We start from the raw sequence: 16,191 nt of genomic DNA on the forward strand, positions 1-16,191 counted from the left end.
GAGAGCTGTTTCACGGGGAAAGAAAGTCATTAAAAGCGCGCGTTCGTTTCACCTTCGTCACGAACGGCCACCGCCATGGACCCGGACGTCAGAAACGGAACGGTATAATTTGAACGAACGATAGCTATGCATATATTCGAAAGACTCACGAGTTACTGGACAGCGGGGAAAAAAGCTTAAATTGGTAATTACACGGCGTGGCATTCCGCGATTTCGAGTCGTCACGAATGGCGGAGGAAGAAGAGAAAGAGGGAGGAGGAAGAAGCAAACGGGAGTAAGGGGCAGAGAAGGCGAGAAGGAGAGAGGCGACTTAATTTATTCTGGCCAATAATCGTCGGGGGAGCCGACGGCGGACCAAAATGGATTTCAGACCAGGTAGACCGACCAATGGAATGTGACACCTGGCCGCCGCGGCTAGGGTCCTTTTTCTGCCCTGTGCTGCCGTCTGCAATCGCGAAACCGGACCACTTCCGTTTTTACGTGACGACCGCGCGCCAAATACGCGACGCGGACGCCTACCGCGGGACTCTCGAGACTCGTCGTTTTTTCACCCCCAGGGACTCTTTAACAAACTGAAATCGTCTACATCACCGACTCAATCCAGGGTGGAATCCCTGGACCGCGAACCGGGCCGAGCCGCGGACCGGTTCCGCCGATTCCGGCCAGTTATCGCGGGACCAAATTTAATTGCCAGACGAGTCACGTGCTCAGGTATTAATTGCCTGCGTCGATCGGCGTGGGACCGAAATTGGATCGCGTGGTCTTCGATTTTTCCGCGAAATTTTCCTCATCGAGGAAATTAACGCTAGAACTACCGATCTTTAACGGGTACCTTAACTATAACGTACACAAGTTATAGTAATTTCAGCGGTAATACATTGGTACGAGGTAATACGAGTGAATACATTGATTACAGTTCTTTCTTAACCGTTTCAGTCCCAGAGGCTTTTGGCAGAACTCGGTCGAAATACCCCGAATAGCGCGATAGCGCTTGTTTAATTTTATGTTGAAAAATCCCAATCGTCGCGATAGCGCTTGTTTAATTTTATGTTGCAAAATCCCAATCGTCGCGATAGCGCTTCTTTAATTTTATCTTAAAAAATCCCAATCGTCGCGATGGCGCTTGTCGGTGCTATGTGACATACGTGGATCAGCAAAGTTGAGCGCGTCACTTCGAATGAAGAATGCAATAGCACTGTTTGGAACCCAAACGATTAATACGAGTTGATACCAATTTTATTCTTAAAGCAGGTCTATGTGTTCGGTGATAGCAAAAATTTGGATTGAGTTGGTACTTCTAGCGTTAAATTCGTTCTCGGTCCTTATGGCTGTGAGACGTTTCCGATGTTCCAATTGCACGACGGGGATTTCTCTGCGTATTATGCCATGTCATTTGCCGAGCTGCAGCTTAATTTGTCACGAAAATTGGCTGCTGGAAAGTTACGCGAGGCAATCCGCTCGGTGCCAGGCAGTTAATTATTTGCACGGTTTCGTGCATGGAAATGGCCGGCAGAAAAAGTTGGGCGGTGTTTAAAATGGACGAAGTGCCGGGATAGTTGGCTCCGAGTTATTCTCGTTAGCATTTGCAACCGCTGTTGCACAAGGTAAAGAAAAACGTAAGCGCGATGCACGATCTTCCCACATCGAGCCTTAATATGCATCCATTGCTAGTATTAAATTATACTAAACTATTTTCTTATACCCTCATTAAATGGTTGGCTCGATCGCCGTGTCACATTACGCTGCAGAGAAAAATCCAAGCACAATTCACGATCTTCCCACATTCGCGCGTAATATGCATCCGTTACCACTGTTAAATTATGCTAAACTATTTTCCTATACCCTCATTAGATGTTTCGTTGAATCGCTCCACTGAATCGTGGTGTCAAGAAAAATTCATACACAATTCACGATCTTCCTACGTCGACTCGTAACCTGCATCCTTTGCGCTTATTAAATACCGTGGAATAAATAAATAAATGGAAAATATTAATTTAATTCAAAAATTTTCCACGTTAACTCACTCGACGAACGAGATGGACGAAGCTTTATCTAGAGCCAGTGCGACAACACGCTTTCCCTAATTATCCTAATTTTACAGGTTTATTATTGTCGATATGAAATTTCCTCTTTATTGCGTGTACCAATTTTTGCTGAAATGACAGTAGCAAAGGTGTCAACCATTTTACTGTCACATCGAAATCACATGTTTCGCTCAGGACGCCATTTTGTTATTCAAAGTGTATAATGGAAAAATAATAATAAATTGGTGGTATAAGACAACATTCTAGGTTCAGTGTTAATTGTTCCCATGGAAAAGTAAGACGAGACAAAGAAGCACCCGTAAATTAAAATAGAATCAATAAACACCAAATACGAAATGTGTAAATATCCTCAAAAAGGTTGACATGAAACAACTGTAGTATCGCAGGATTTTCACCTCGTGTATAGGTAACTTTAGCTTAGAAAGTCACCGAGGGTTCGAAGGCCAGGTCGGTCGGAAAAACCCAATGCGTCAAGCCCTTAGCATGACTATATTTCGTCATATTGGGGGAGGCTTTTGGAAAACGTATACAGGTTGAGGAAGATTAAAAGAAGGCAAAAGTGGTTAATGAACAGTTCTTGGGAAAAGTGATTGGAAGAGAGTTCTTGAGAGACAGTTCTTCAGAGGAATTCTTAGTTGCGTTTTAGTTGTGAGCCATTAGTTCTAACAGACTGAATTATCATTGCGTTGTTGAATTGAGTTGTAGTCTCAAGTTGTAGTCGATATAGATTCGTATGCTTAATCGTCACCCACATATTGTTTTATCATTAACTTATTATTATTAATTAATAAATAGTATTACATACCACCACCAACCATAGTCTCTACACAACTTATATTTAAAAAAGAAAAATACAATTTTTGGACAGCGGAATATTTCTTTGAATTAAAGCAAACAAAAGAATCGTATGCCAGAAAATTAGAGAATACTTTTCAATCGTTGGTACTTCAATTACTTCCACGTTACTACGTATTTTGAATCCCGAGCTCGCAACAACCACGAACCACGAAACTCGTCAACATGACAGTAGAGCGAAAGCGATTCGAGTACCAATCACTTGCACATATTCCATATTCCACAAAGCCAGCAGCAACGGGAACAATCATCCCGTGGCCGGGAAAAATTCGCCCGTAACGGTAGCCTGCCGTTCAGAGGTCCATCCAGCGTGATTGCACCGGGAGTACCGTCGGTCGGTCAATCATCCCTCGCTCTCTTCCTCCCTCGAAGCAAGATTTACGGTCCCGATCGTTTCTATTACCACGCTCGCGATCCCTTCGCTTCTCGTTTTACCAACGCATGAAAAACCCAGGGATTTTCTTCCGGTCTGCGAGCTCGCCGCGCGTTCCCATAAAGTCCAACTAGGGCTCACCGTGCAATATGCACGCTGCACTCGCCTTGCGTTGACTTACGTTCCTTCTCGTTAAAAGGCCTCGTAGATCGATCGATCCCGGGGCACGTGTACCGTAGGAAGCTCGGAAGAAGACGATCAGAAGGGTTCTCTATACGCGCCGTTCCTCCTCTTCGTCATACGTGGTCTATACCTTCCTAGTTAGAGGTAACCATCGTCTGGTCAATTCGGAATACTCGAGTGTCTATTATTAATATGATCGAACCAACCTACTGATCGGTTCCCGATCACAGTCGACCGATATACAGTATCGGTACCTAGCTTCCTATGCGTATTCCTATCCTCGTTTGCATTCCTTCTCTACATCTAGCTCTTTGATGACTGCACAAACCACGTAGCGACCTCTACGTTCGTCTTTCCCCCTAGAATCGAGTGAACAATGCGTTTTCACGTGTCACGATTTCATTTTTCAATTGTTCCAACTCGTCTCTCGTCTATTCCCATCTCAGATCCTGACCAATTTATAGAGGCAACCGATCAGTAGGTTGGTCTGATCATACTAATAATAGACACTCTATTGAGAATATTCCAAATTGACCAGACGATGGTTATCTTTAACCTTATGTGTAATCCGAGGCTGATAAACATCTATCTAGATGGAAAACGAAGGCGGGATCGTGAAACGGCCATTAAAAATTCCACGGACCAGAGGGCTTGCACGCGTTAATAAATAAACCTGCGTTTATTGTTTCCGCGTCGGTGTGGTCCCCTCCGGGACTTCCTTGTGAACGCCACACGCAGTAGGTGTCGGCGAGGAAACCGGGACAGGATGTGTCGGGTTCTCTAAGGTGCTGACGCAGGTGGTGGGTTTAATTTACTCGATTCTGTGGATAATGATACCCTGCCTTTGCTCTTTCCACCGTTACGCGATTCGATCGTACGTTCCTCGTGTCACGGGACAATTACGATGATGTAAGGAGAACGACGTTCTGCCAACTCTCGAATAGACTAACGCGGATAGCTGTGTACAGTTATGGAAGATCTCGCGAAGGTATGACACCGTGGAGTTGGACTGTGCAGAATGCTCTTTATTCGTGTCCTAGTACGGATATATATACGTGAGACTATATGTTAGAGAAGAGTTATGTTTTGGGGAAATATTGGTTGACACAAGATTGGCTATTGATGGACTTTGCTTTCTTTAGGATGACTTGTCTCAGATTTGCGGTTTGTATATAACGACGTGATAGAAGGTCTGAAGAGATGACAAGAGGCACCAGTTATTAGTGCATTTCCAACGTTGACTATGAACGATGAAGTCTTTACAAACTCTTGACAACCATCCAACAGGGAAGGTCCTTGAGACCCAAAAATCACTACTGGCCTGCAACATACCTGACACCATCGTTGCAAGCCTACGGTGTTTATTACAACACTATGTTTAGGATGATCCTAGACAGGACACTGTCAACCAATAATAAAAAGTCGAACTGTCTGTCTTTACGATTATGTTAGAAAGAGTGGATCTTGGTTGTGACTGCTCAAAAATATTAGTTGACACAGGATTGGCTATTGATGCACTTTGCTTTGTTTAGGATGACTTGTCTCAGATTTGCGGTTTGTATATAACGACGTGAGAGGAGAAGGTCTGTAGAGATGACAAGAGGCACCAGTTATTAGTGCATTTCGAACGTTGACTATGAACGATAAGGTCAGTTTCACAACCTCTTGACAGCCATCTAACAGGAAAGATCCCCGAGACCCAAAAGTCACTACTGGCCTGCAACATACCTGACACCATCGTTGCAAGCCTACGGTGTTTATTACAACACTATGTTTAGGATGATCCTAGACAGGACACTGTCAACCAATAATAAAAAGTCGAACTGTCTGTCTTTACGATTATGTTAGAAAGAGTGGATCTTGGTTGTGACTGCTCAAAAATATTATTTGACACAGGATTGGTTATCGATGTACTTTGGTTTGTTTCGGATGACTTGTTCCAGATTTGGGGTTTGTATATAATGATGTAATAGCAAAAAGTTTGAAGAGATGACAAGAGGCATCCATTGCCTCAAGGCTAACTCCTAAATCATTACTGCATTTCGGACGTTGACTATGCACGATTAGGTTAGCTTCACACTCGCGTGATGCGTGCAACTAGGTGATCCTATCAATGATTTCGCGTCTAGTGCAAGTTCTTCGTCGATATTTTCATCGTTTCCTGTTTATCGTTATTCCAAGGACGGTTTCGAAAGCACTAGAATTTATCGGGAGAAGAGTCATACTTGCTGTTCACGAATATGTTACGGTGTACTGTAAGGAATGGGATCAGAAGGATGAAAGCTATTAGCGCGAAGATATGCGATGCTTACGCTACCCTACAATTTTAATACGTATCGTCAGTTTTAAACCCAGCAATTATCGTAACGATCTTCTTTTGCATATATCGCGTAAAATCCGCGAAGGAAATACCAGTATTTATCAACATTCTGTAAATCTTGCAATTAGTTGCGAAAGTAAAGACAGAGCAGCTATAAAGGCCTTTAAGACGTACGAGGCAAAAAAATTCTAGCAGACTAGCGGGATGGGATTCCGTCTTTTATGATCAAACAGAATGTAGATCCTCCCTTTCACTTTCTAACGAATAACATATATAATTTAATACAGGAGCGATTATAAAACCGAGTACAGATATAAGGAATATTCTTGTATGCTGTAAAAGCTAAACTTCGGAAGCCTGAAGATCGATCTGCCACCGATTCCATCATCAGATCCTCCGCAATCTTTTCTAAAGTGCAGTGTGCAGCGAAATTATCTTAAGACGTATCACATAGTGGTAACAGTGTTAAGACACGTATCCCAAAAAATTTTTACAGAGAAGCTAGATAAAATTTCCATTTATAACATTAAATTAATCAGATACCTATTTTCGTTTCATGAGAAAAGAAACACTAGAGATCAAAGATCAAAGTAGCGAGCGCAGAGAAGTTTGACATCTCTGCGATGTTAAACATCGGAAACCTGAAAATATCGATCTTCGAACACTTTCCAACCATTTCCACTGAAATTCCTCTAACAAAAGAGTTATGTTTTGGGGAAATATTGGTTGACACAAGATTGGCTATTGATGGACTTTGCTTTCTTTAGGATGACTTGTCTCAGATTTGCGGTTTGTATATAACGACGTGATAGAAGGTCTGAAGAGATGACAAGAGGCACCAGTTATTAGTGCATTTCCAACGTTGACTATGAACGATGAAGTCTTTACAAACTCTTGACAACCATCCAACAGGGAAGGTCCTTGAGACCCAAAAATCACTACTGGCCTGCAACATACCTGACACCATCGTTGCAAGCCTACGGTGTTTATTACAACACTATGTTTAGGATGATCCTAGACAGGACACTGTCAACCAATAATAAAAAGTCGAACTGTCTGTCTTTACGATTATGTTAGAAAGAGTGGATCTTGGTTGTGACTGCTCATAAATATTATTTGACACAGGATTGGTTATCGATGGGCTTTGGTTTGTTTCGAATGACTTGTACCAGGTTTGGGGTTTGTATATAATGATGTAATAGCAAAAGGTTTGAAGAGATGACAAGAGGCATCCATTGCCTCAAGGCTAACTCCTAAATCATTACTGCATTTCGGACGTTGACTATGCACGATTAGGTTAGCTTCACACTCGCGTGATGCGTGCAACTAGGTGATCCTATCAATGATTTCGCGTCTAGTGCAAGTTCTTCGTCGATATTTTCATCGTTTCCTGTTTATCGTTATTCCAAGGACGGTTTCGAAAGCACTAGAATTTATCGGGAGAAGAGTCATACTTGCTGTTCACGAATATGTTACGGTGTACTGTAAGGAATGGGATCAGAAGGATGAAAGCTATTAGCGCGAAGATATGCGATGCTTACGCTACCCTACAATTTTAATACGTATCGTCAGTTTTAAACCCAGCAATTATCGTAACGATCTTCTTTTGCATATATCGCGTAAAATCCGCGAAGGAAATACCAGTATTTATCAACATTCTGTAAATCTTGCAATTAGTTGCGAAAGTAAAGACAGAGCAGCTATAAAGGCCTTTAAGACGTACGAGGCAAAAAAATTCTAGCAGACTAGCGGGATGGGATTCCGTCTTTTATGATCAAACAGAATGTAGATCCTCCCTTTCACTTTCTAACGAATAACATATATAATTTAATACAGGAGCGATTATAAAACCGAGTACAGATATAAGGAATATTCTTGTATGCTGTAAAAGCTAAACTTCGGAAGCCTGAAGATCGATCTGCCACCGATTCCATCATCAGATCCTCCGCAATCTTTTCTAAAGTGCAGTGTGCAGCGAAATTATCTTAAGACGTATCACATAGTGGTAACAGTGTTAAGACACGTATCCCAAAAAATTTTTACAGAGAAGCTAGATAAAATTTCCATTTATAACATTAAATTAATCAGATACCTATTTTCGTTTCATGAGAAAAGAAACACTAGAGATCAAAGATCAAAGTAGCGAGCGCAGAGAAGTTTGACATCTCTGCGATGTTAAACATCGGAAACCTGAAAATATCGATCTTCGAACACTTTCCAACCATTTCCACTGAAATTCCTCTAACAAAATACTAGAAATCAAAGAGCAGAATAGCGATCTCAGAGAAGTTTGACATCTCTGCGATGTTAAACCTCGGAAACCTGAAAATATCGATCTTCGAACACTTTCCAACCATTTCCACTGGAATTCCTCTAACATAATATTAGAGATCAGAGATCAAAGTAGCGATCACAGAGAACTGTGACGTCTCTGCGAAGTAAAACCTCGGAAGCCTGAAGAAATGGACCTTCGAACACTCTCCAACCACTTCCACTGAAATTCTTCTAACAAAATACTAGAAATCAAAGATGAAAGTAGCGATCGCAGAGAAATTTGACGTCTCTGCCAAGCTAAACCTCGGAAACCTGAAAACATCGATTTTCCAACACATTCGAACAATTCCCACTGACATTCCCCTCTGCAGGCACAGAGAGTGGAGGAAAATTGGCGTAACATCCGACGCAGAGCGCGAAAAAACGTGTTGCGACCGCTATGACCAGCACACCGTGGCGTTGCACTGGACGCAAATTTTCGATCAACGACACGTTTCCCGATTATCTCGTGCTCCTACAACCGTGTCGATACTTTACGCTACTTCCCGTATTCCTTTTTCCTTCCTCTACGTCCCCGGCCCTCCGATTCCCACTGTCCCTCTACGACCGAGACCGGGCTGAATCGAACAGGCTGAAATTAAAACAGGCCGCGCCATGAGAACGATATTTCGACGTCGGTGGACGGGCAAACGATCGGCGATCCTTATTGTAGAAGGCGTGTTACAAGTCGGATAATTCGAAACAAGTGTTGCGTCTAATTTACTACTTTACACGTGCTGAATAAGTAACCGGGCGGACGCCGGGACTTTCTCTGAACGCGAATACGAATACGGCCAATCGAATCGGCGTTATGCATAATGCATTGGTCAACGGAACCGCGAAAATTTACGGACTACGGGGATACCGATGTCTCAATTATGCCCGACTTCGGTTTAATCCGTATGGCTCTCGTTCGCGGCCATCGAGATTGAGATATTGGCCCATGCGTCCAGGGAAAGGGGAAACGAGTTAACCCTTTGCGCAATTTTTTGGCTAAAGAAGAGTAGGAATTCAAGAGTACTGCTACTAAGGATTCTGCTGCTATATGTTAGCGATATAATCGCCATTTTGGACATTCCACCCGAACCCTAAGTTGCTGTTAGAGATCATAAGGTAGACGTGTACATTGCAAGTTGACAATGTTTCAAAATGTTAACAAATGATACTTGTGATGTATAATTAAAAAATGTATTTGCTTCATTGCAACTCTACGATCTTATAGTATACTATTATTCTTCGAGTACGAATTTAAAGATTCCCTACTAAAAATCTGACGATACTTTTTTGAGCACTGAATAAAAAATTGTATAGTAATAAAATTGTAGAATTATTTCATTTCGATACCTCGTACAGTGATACATTACATTAAATTTGATATATTCGTTAATATCGATTTTATAAATTTTATGAAATGGTGATTAAAGGTCGCCTCTCAGTCGCCATTTAATCAGATTCTAAAGATGAATGTTAATTAATATATTAAATTTATAATTACTCAAAGATGCGTGGAACATCGAAGTAAAATAATTCTACGTCTTAAATTGCATACGATTTCTTATTTGCCGTTTTAAAAATATCGTTGACCTTGTGACAGAAAGTCTTCGAATTACTATTTGTCTGTGACGAAAAAATCGCCGAGTGCAAAGGGTTAATAGTTCCTGTTGGAATAATTCGATATACAGCAAAGATAGCGTTTATCATCGTGAGCTACCTGAGGGTAATTGCCCAGTGAATGATCAAAAAACGTTAAAATAATTCTCCGTGTTTGATGAAAGAAATATGGCGACACTCTGTTGCCGGGATACAGAAACGATGGCATAATTTCGAGAAAATTATGCAGCATGCCAAAGGTGCGTCCTCGACGCTTGACAGTGTATGGCGAACGGCGAGTATACGCGAAAAATGTCACTCGTACCTCGGTCTCGTCGTATAACAGGAAAAGTGTTATGTGACATTACGTTACACGACATTTGTCTTTTTGGTTTTCTAACGAGTTACGTAAGTTTGTCGTACGACAAGCTTTGCTACACGCCGTAGACGCTTGAGATTCGCGGGGGATTGGGTCTAAGACCTTTGGCGAGTGACGAAATCGATAGATAGTAATGAATCCTATTACGTAGATACGTTTCCACGTACGTATTCATATGTCAATGCGTGTACATGCTTTATGTAACTGTGACGGTATTTTATTTACTGCGCAGGAAGGTTCGGTTCACTCGTTAATAGTTCTATTACCAAGCGGTCTCGTTAGTTTATTATGCACCCGCGGACAAAACGTTAGAATAATAGTAATTACATACGCGATATTGTAAAATCGCGTTTTCACAAATGCTACGTCGAGGTGAGTAACTATTACCGTATTTCAATTTTAACACGTTCACTGCCACGGTGGTCATCGGCTCCTCGATGAAGCCATGATGGTCACCACTGTCCGGCAATACTGACTTTCTAAATTTCTATTTCTTTTATTCCAACCATTTTCAGAAAATTTGAACGACGTAAATGAATAAAGAACTTTGAATAGGAAACATTAATAATTTTCACTGTCTTCTTCTTTTCTTTGCCATATTGTTTCATAATGCTGCATTACATCCTAATGTTAAGGGATTACAATGCAAAGAAATAGTCAGTGGAATCGGTAGAAAACTGTATAGATGTTTATTGAACGAGCGAAGGGTTAGAACTGGCCTGTCTGTCTAAGGATCAAAGACCGATCAAAAGACGTCTTCAGAAAACGGGAGACAAAATGCACGCGCTGATAAAAGATAAAACGCAGGGTCGATCATGTTAAAGGGGTTATTACGCAAGGAATAGTAGTCAGTGAAAAACTGTGGAAAAACTGTGCAGACCTTCATTTAACGAGCGAATGGTGAGAACTGTTCAGAGCCTCGCAGGTCAAAAGTCGTTTTCAGAAGACTGGTGACAAAAGACAGAACACTGGGGGAAGGGAACGACCCCACACCGCTGGAATGTAGAGTTTGCTTCACTGTTGAATTTTACCATGACAGATCACCTCCAAATCGCCAGGATGTAGAGTTCGTTTTAATATTTAATTTTTATTACAACATCTAAGAATAATGGAAAATTTATCTAGGCCCCTTGAGCCTACCATACAAAAAGCGCATAGTAGTGAAAGCGTCAACCATGGAAAGACCCCATTATCCACTGGACCTAACAGCGACACCTGGAAAGGGATATAAAATTTCCTGAATTCAAATGAAACGCTAAAATACCTTGCAAACCCCTTGCGACATAAACCGTGGACGCTATTCCCCGATGAAGCCCGGCGACGCATAAACCTGTGAAATAGCCAGGAAACTAAATCAGATCTCCAATTACTCGAGCCGGCAAGGCGCATCTTTCTTGCAGCGCATCGAAGTCACCTCGGGACGGCGTGCACGCGATTGTTTCGCGAGTGCACTGGTACAGACGGATTTTCACGGTCCCGTATGTTTTATCGTTCCACGCGTTGATATCGTAAAGCCTACTAGGCGAGAGCTGGCTCGGGAACCTGGACGATTTCTCGCTCGAGCGGGCAATATCGCTCATCATCGGCATACCATCGTCCATCGCGGGGGCTCGGGATGTACGAGCGTCAGGCGAGAAAGCAGGCCTCGGGACGCGATATGAAAATGCAGAAATCACTCGGCTCGCACTGCCCGACGCGTATCTGCCCTGTGCAGAGGACGTAATTTGAATTTCCCGATCCGATTCGATTCAACGGCCTCTCAAGCGACTCGGTTCGATCAGCCCGACCATAAATATCTGTCCGCGGAACAGGGCCCGGCTACGAGACAAATTCTGAGCGCGATTTCGTTTCAATGACCGCGACGGAAAAATCGGAAATGGCGTTCCTGGCTGACGGTGCAACACTCCCTACGGATGATTAACCTTTGTTAACCCTAACCGCCTGTACCGTGATCGATCTCGTCTATCGTTCGATTTTATGCGCGCGGGATTCGCCGTTGAATAGGTCCGCCATGCTGACGTTCCAGGTTTGTCGCTTCGAGGTCAAGCGAGAAATCCAAGTCGATTTTCTTAAATGCACCATACAAGCTGTTTTCAGACGCAATGCGCGCAGATCGTATGACTGTTCGTGTCACGATCAACGTTTCGATGCCACGGTTGTAAACCATGGGTTTCGTTTTCTTCCGGAAGTCGAGGCTCAGCGGAAAATTATTCATGAGACGTCTAGGAGAGACGAAACTTCCAAGGTAGATAAATCGGGAGTTAGGATTTTTATTAATCCTATCGCTATGGCGGATGTCGCCACGAAGTCTCTCCCATAGAACGAAGCGTCGCGTGAAAGATGGAAACATTACGAGCGTGCAATTTTTAGCATTCGGGGCTAAGTCTTTCGAAGGAAAAAGAAAAAAAAAGGAAAAGGAAAAATCGACCATCGCAGTAAAGCTTGCAATTCTTTGCGAAGAGAGCTAAGCATTTGTTTTAATTTTCTATTCAATTTTTCTGATCCCAAGGATTTGCACTCTCCATGCCTACCCATCGTGCGTAGACGGTGTCTCGTGACCGCTGACTATAGTCACCCGTAGTCTCGAAATGGTTAATCCGTTAATCCGAAAGCAGGATTTCCGCGCGTATGAAACACTTACGCATCCCATGGAACGAAACGCTATTGATCCGCGGAACGAGGCATTTCCACGCGTGATTCCTCGCGTATGAAACGCTTGCAACGAAACACTGGAAACGCTATTCATCGAATCGCGATTCTCTCGTGCGAAGCTATCCTCGACACCGTAACACGGGACCGCGTGGAAGCGTAGGTTCGGTAGTTAATAAGGGGAATAGCGTTAAATTTATTCATACACCTACCGTGGCGGGTCTATCCGCGTCGTCGGTCGTTGATTGTAATACCGCGAGGCCGATTAAAATCGCCGATACACAGGCGCTGTACAGCTGGCGCAATAAAATCCGCGCAGAGGAAGGTGGAAGGAAGAAACGAGCGCATGTGCAGCACAGATAGAAGCCTGGTCCATGGCTGAACGCAGGGGAGAACGCGTTACGGACATCGCTGCTCTAGCGGTCAGCTCTCCGAGCGTGGGCGTCCACGTATGATTGCTATGAGTTTATGCTCCTACACTCGCAAAGCTTCGTGACGTTGCAGCTGCGTACTACGTATCCAGCCGAACGATTTGCAGATCGAACGATCTCGTCATTACGATTTTGCCGGCGTTGAACGCGGTGCAGAACCCGCCGAGGATAAAGTGCCTGAATGCTTGGATGAGCTTGGAGTTTTAGGTGATGGCGTGTTCGGGATGCTCGGCAGTCGGAGTGACATGATTTTAATAAAGCGCAGCCGTGGTAACGATTACGATGTACTTATCCGTACGGTTAGTCGGGAGAAGCTGATTGGCCTGTCTGCGAAGGCACTCGAAAGTGGCTTCACTCGCGGAGATTCGTGGGCATTTGCAGAGGGATGGTCTCGGTAATGGCTGATTTACGTTTATCCGCGTATCGACGCGATATTATTGCTCGCGCTATTACAAGCGGTATATTTAGCACAGCGATTTTCATCGTTCGTGTTCCCCTAATGACAATTTTATGTATCGAATAAAGAACCTCCGCAGAGATTCAGGTCCGTACACGCGCGATCGAGGTGTTCCACGGATAAAAAGATAATTCCGGTACCGTCTGATTCGTATTTATCTATGTATCGGCATAAATATTCGCGCTAATTTAATTACCACTTTCGCTGTTACCAGCCGTGTAATATATTTAATATCGCGTTTTTCCCGCGTTATCCGAGGCTTGTCGCATAATACCGATTTTATGTAGCGAATAAAGATCCGTGAAATCAATTTTCCTCGCGCTTCCTCGTATTTACTCGCATTAACCGGTATTAATTTATATTAACTCGCGGAAGATTTAAGGGGAGCAGCATCCGAACAGCTCCTGTATACCCGCACGCTTATTTAAATATCAACCATCGGCGTTAATTGCTATTTACATCCAACTATGCACGGTCTCTAGAGCCGCGTTATTCTTGCGTCAGGTGACAACGCATACGTAGCAGTCATTGACATTCCGCTTTTTGTTCCAGATACGAGAAATTGGCTTGGTTGGCAGCGGAATCGGCTGGCATAATGGAGGTGAGTCAGTGGACGGTTCGGGGCCTTAAACCGCTGTCGCCGGTGGAAAGATATGGGGCGATTATGGAATTTTTTCTGCGATTCGTCCTTGTTCTTTTTCGCGAGGAGCGGAGATAGGCCATCACGAGTGTGTTTAGCCTGCGTGGAGCAAAAAGCTCCGAAACGATCCCCGATAATAGCCGAGATTATCATAGGAATTATAGTAAAATGTTGGAAGTCATTGGCTACCTGTAGCATGCACATCCTCCTATACAAGGTGATCGAAAAGCTACCTCGAGCTGCGTCGTGTCGCTGCCGATCCAGCTTCCCTCTGTTCTCTCTCTCTGGGAGGAAGTCGGTAATCCACGGATTGACACGAATGCTCCGGTTCTGAACAGCTTCGCCACGGTTCTAATCTCGGGGGTAGTGATTCATTCGTGCTCTGCTCATAGGCGAACCGGCAATTTAAAAGTTAACCTGCCGTGTTATCGCGGCGGAATTAATGGCTGCTTTCTTGCACACCCTGTATTTGAAATCGATACACAGAAGTACATGCTAATCTACGCGGCGCAAACAGCACGGAACTGTTGCAATTAATTTCAGAGAACCGGTATGTGGGACTATCGAGGAGCATCTCGGAATATCGGCACCGCGGAAGTTCAGTGCATCCGGCGGAGCGGTGTATATTGAACGCATCCCGCCAGTAATAAGAGTAAACTCCGTAATGTACACAGGTGTTGTTTATTTAGTTGCTCTATGAATATCGCCACTTCGTTCCGTGTAAAGCTCCACCGTATCGCGAACATCTAGCGAGACGCGGGGGCTCGATTAATCAAACGCTTTATGCCGGCTACGGTGCTCGAATGGGAGTAAGACCTCGCTGAAATTTATCCGCTTCGTTTTTCCCCGTTCCTTCGTTCTTCCTCCGAGAGATTCCGTCCTCCTTCCTCGAGAGATTCCGCGAAACGTCCGACTTCCCGGGTCTAACCTTCCTCGGGATTCCAATCCGTGCGGGGTTCGTGAAAAATACACCCAAGTACGCCTGTGTACGTACCTCTTCGCCATTTTCTTTCCGCCTCTCCATAGCCCTATCGTTAAATCCACGATATAATGATCTACGATGTAACGTCCGCTTGAGCGTTACGAGCACGGAAAAACCGCCGACATCGACAACCGTTCTTCCTGTTCGGGGGGGAAAAAGAAGAAAAAAAAAATAATAATAATAAGGGAAGGAAAAGGATAGACACGGTATCATCCCGAGTCCAGCGAGCTTTTTATCCAACGAGATTATGGCGACCAGTTTGAGGAAAGCTTGTCCCCGTGTAACTCATTTAACGTCGACGCGGCTAGCTAGCCAGCTAGCTAGCTAGGCTTCATCTGGAAGCTTCAAATACGACTTGGCTCCTAAAGGAAACGTCCGTTGCAGAAGACGAAGAAGAAGAATTTACGACTACGATTCTTCGGTTTTTCGCGGAGGCGAAAGAAAAGAGGCGATCGAGGCATTCCTAGATTAATCAGCCGGGCAACAAAAGGAGGAACCCGAAGAAATCACGGATCGATGGTTTTACCGCGCTGACGACACACATACGTCTTCTGTCGGCTCGAGCCAGCAGATGTCTGGCATCGGGGCTTGTCTTCGACAATTCAATAAAGCATTTCTTCCGAGTAGTGCCGTGTTCCGGCGAGCTCTCGGGCTCGTTCGCGTCTCGTCTAGCTGGAGCGCGGCTATGTTCTAGTGAGAACATCATCGATCATCATTAGCTGCTGCTCCGCGAGCGCCGTATCCAGCTCTAGTACCAACATGCTGGCCGGAAATTATTTAAGCGGCTGTCGCACCGAAAATCCAACCGCGTTCCGGCCATCTCTCTTCCTCTAACACTTTCTTTCCCGTACTAACGTAATTACCTGGTCACCGTATATGCTTGGTTTAGGCCAGGATAATTAATAACGTCTCCGATTGGGAAAAGATTTTATGACAAATCGCTCGGCCATTTTCACGAACGATGATGCGTGACT

Source organism: Eufriesea mexicana, unplaced genomic scaffold, assembly GCF_001483705.2.
Source record: "Eufriesea mexicana isolate 0111107269 unplaced genomic scaffold, ASM148370v2 scaffold1049, whole genome shotgun sequence".
In the NCBI taxonomy this organism is placed as follows: domain Eukaryota; kingdom Metazoa; phylum Arthropoda; class Insecta; order Hymenoptera; family Apidae; genus Eufriesea; species Eufriesea mexicana.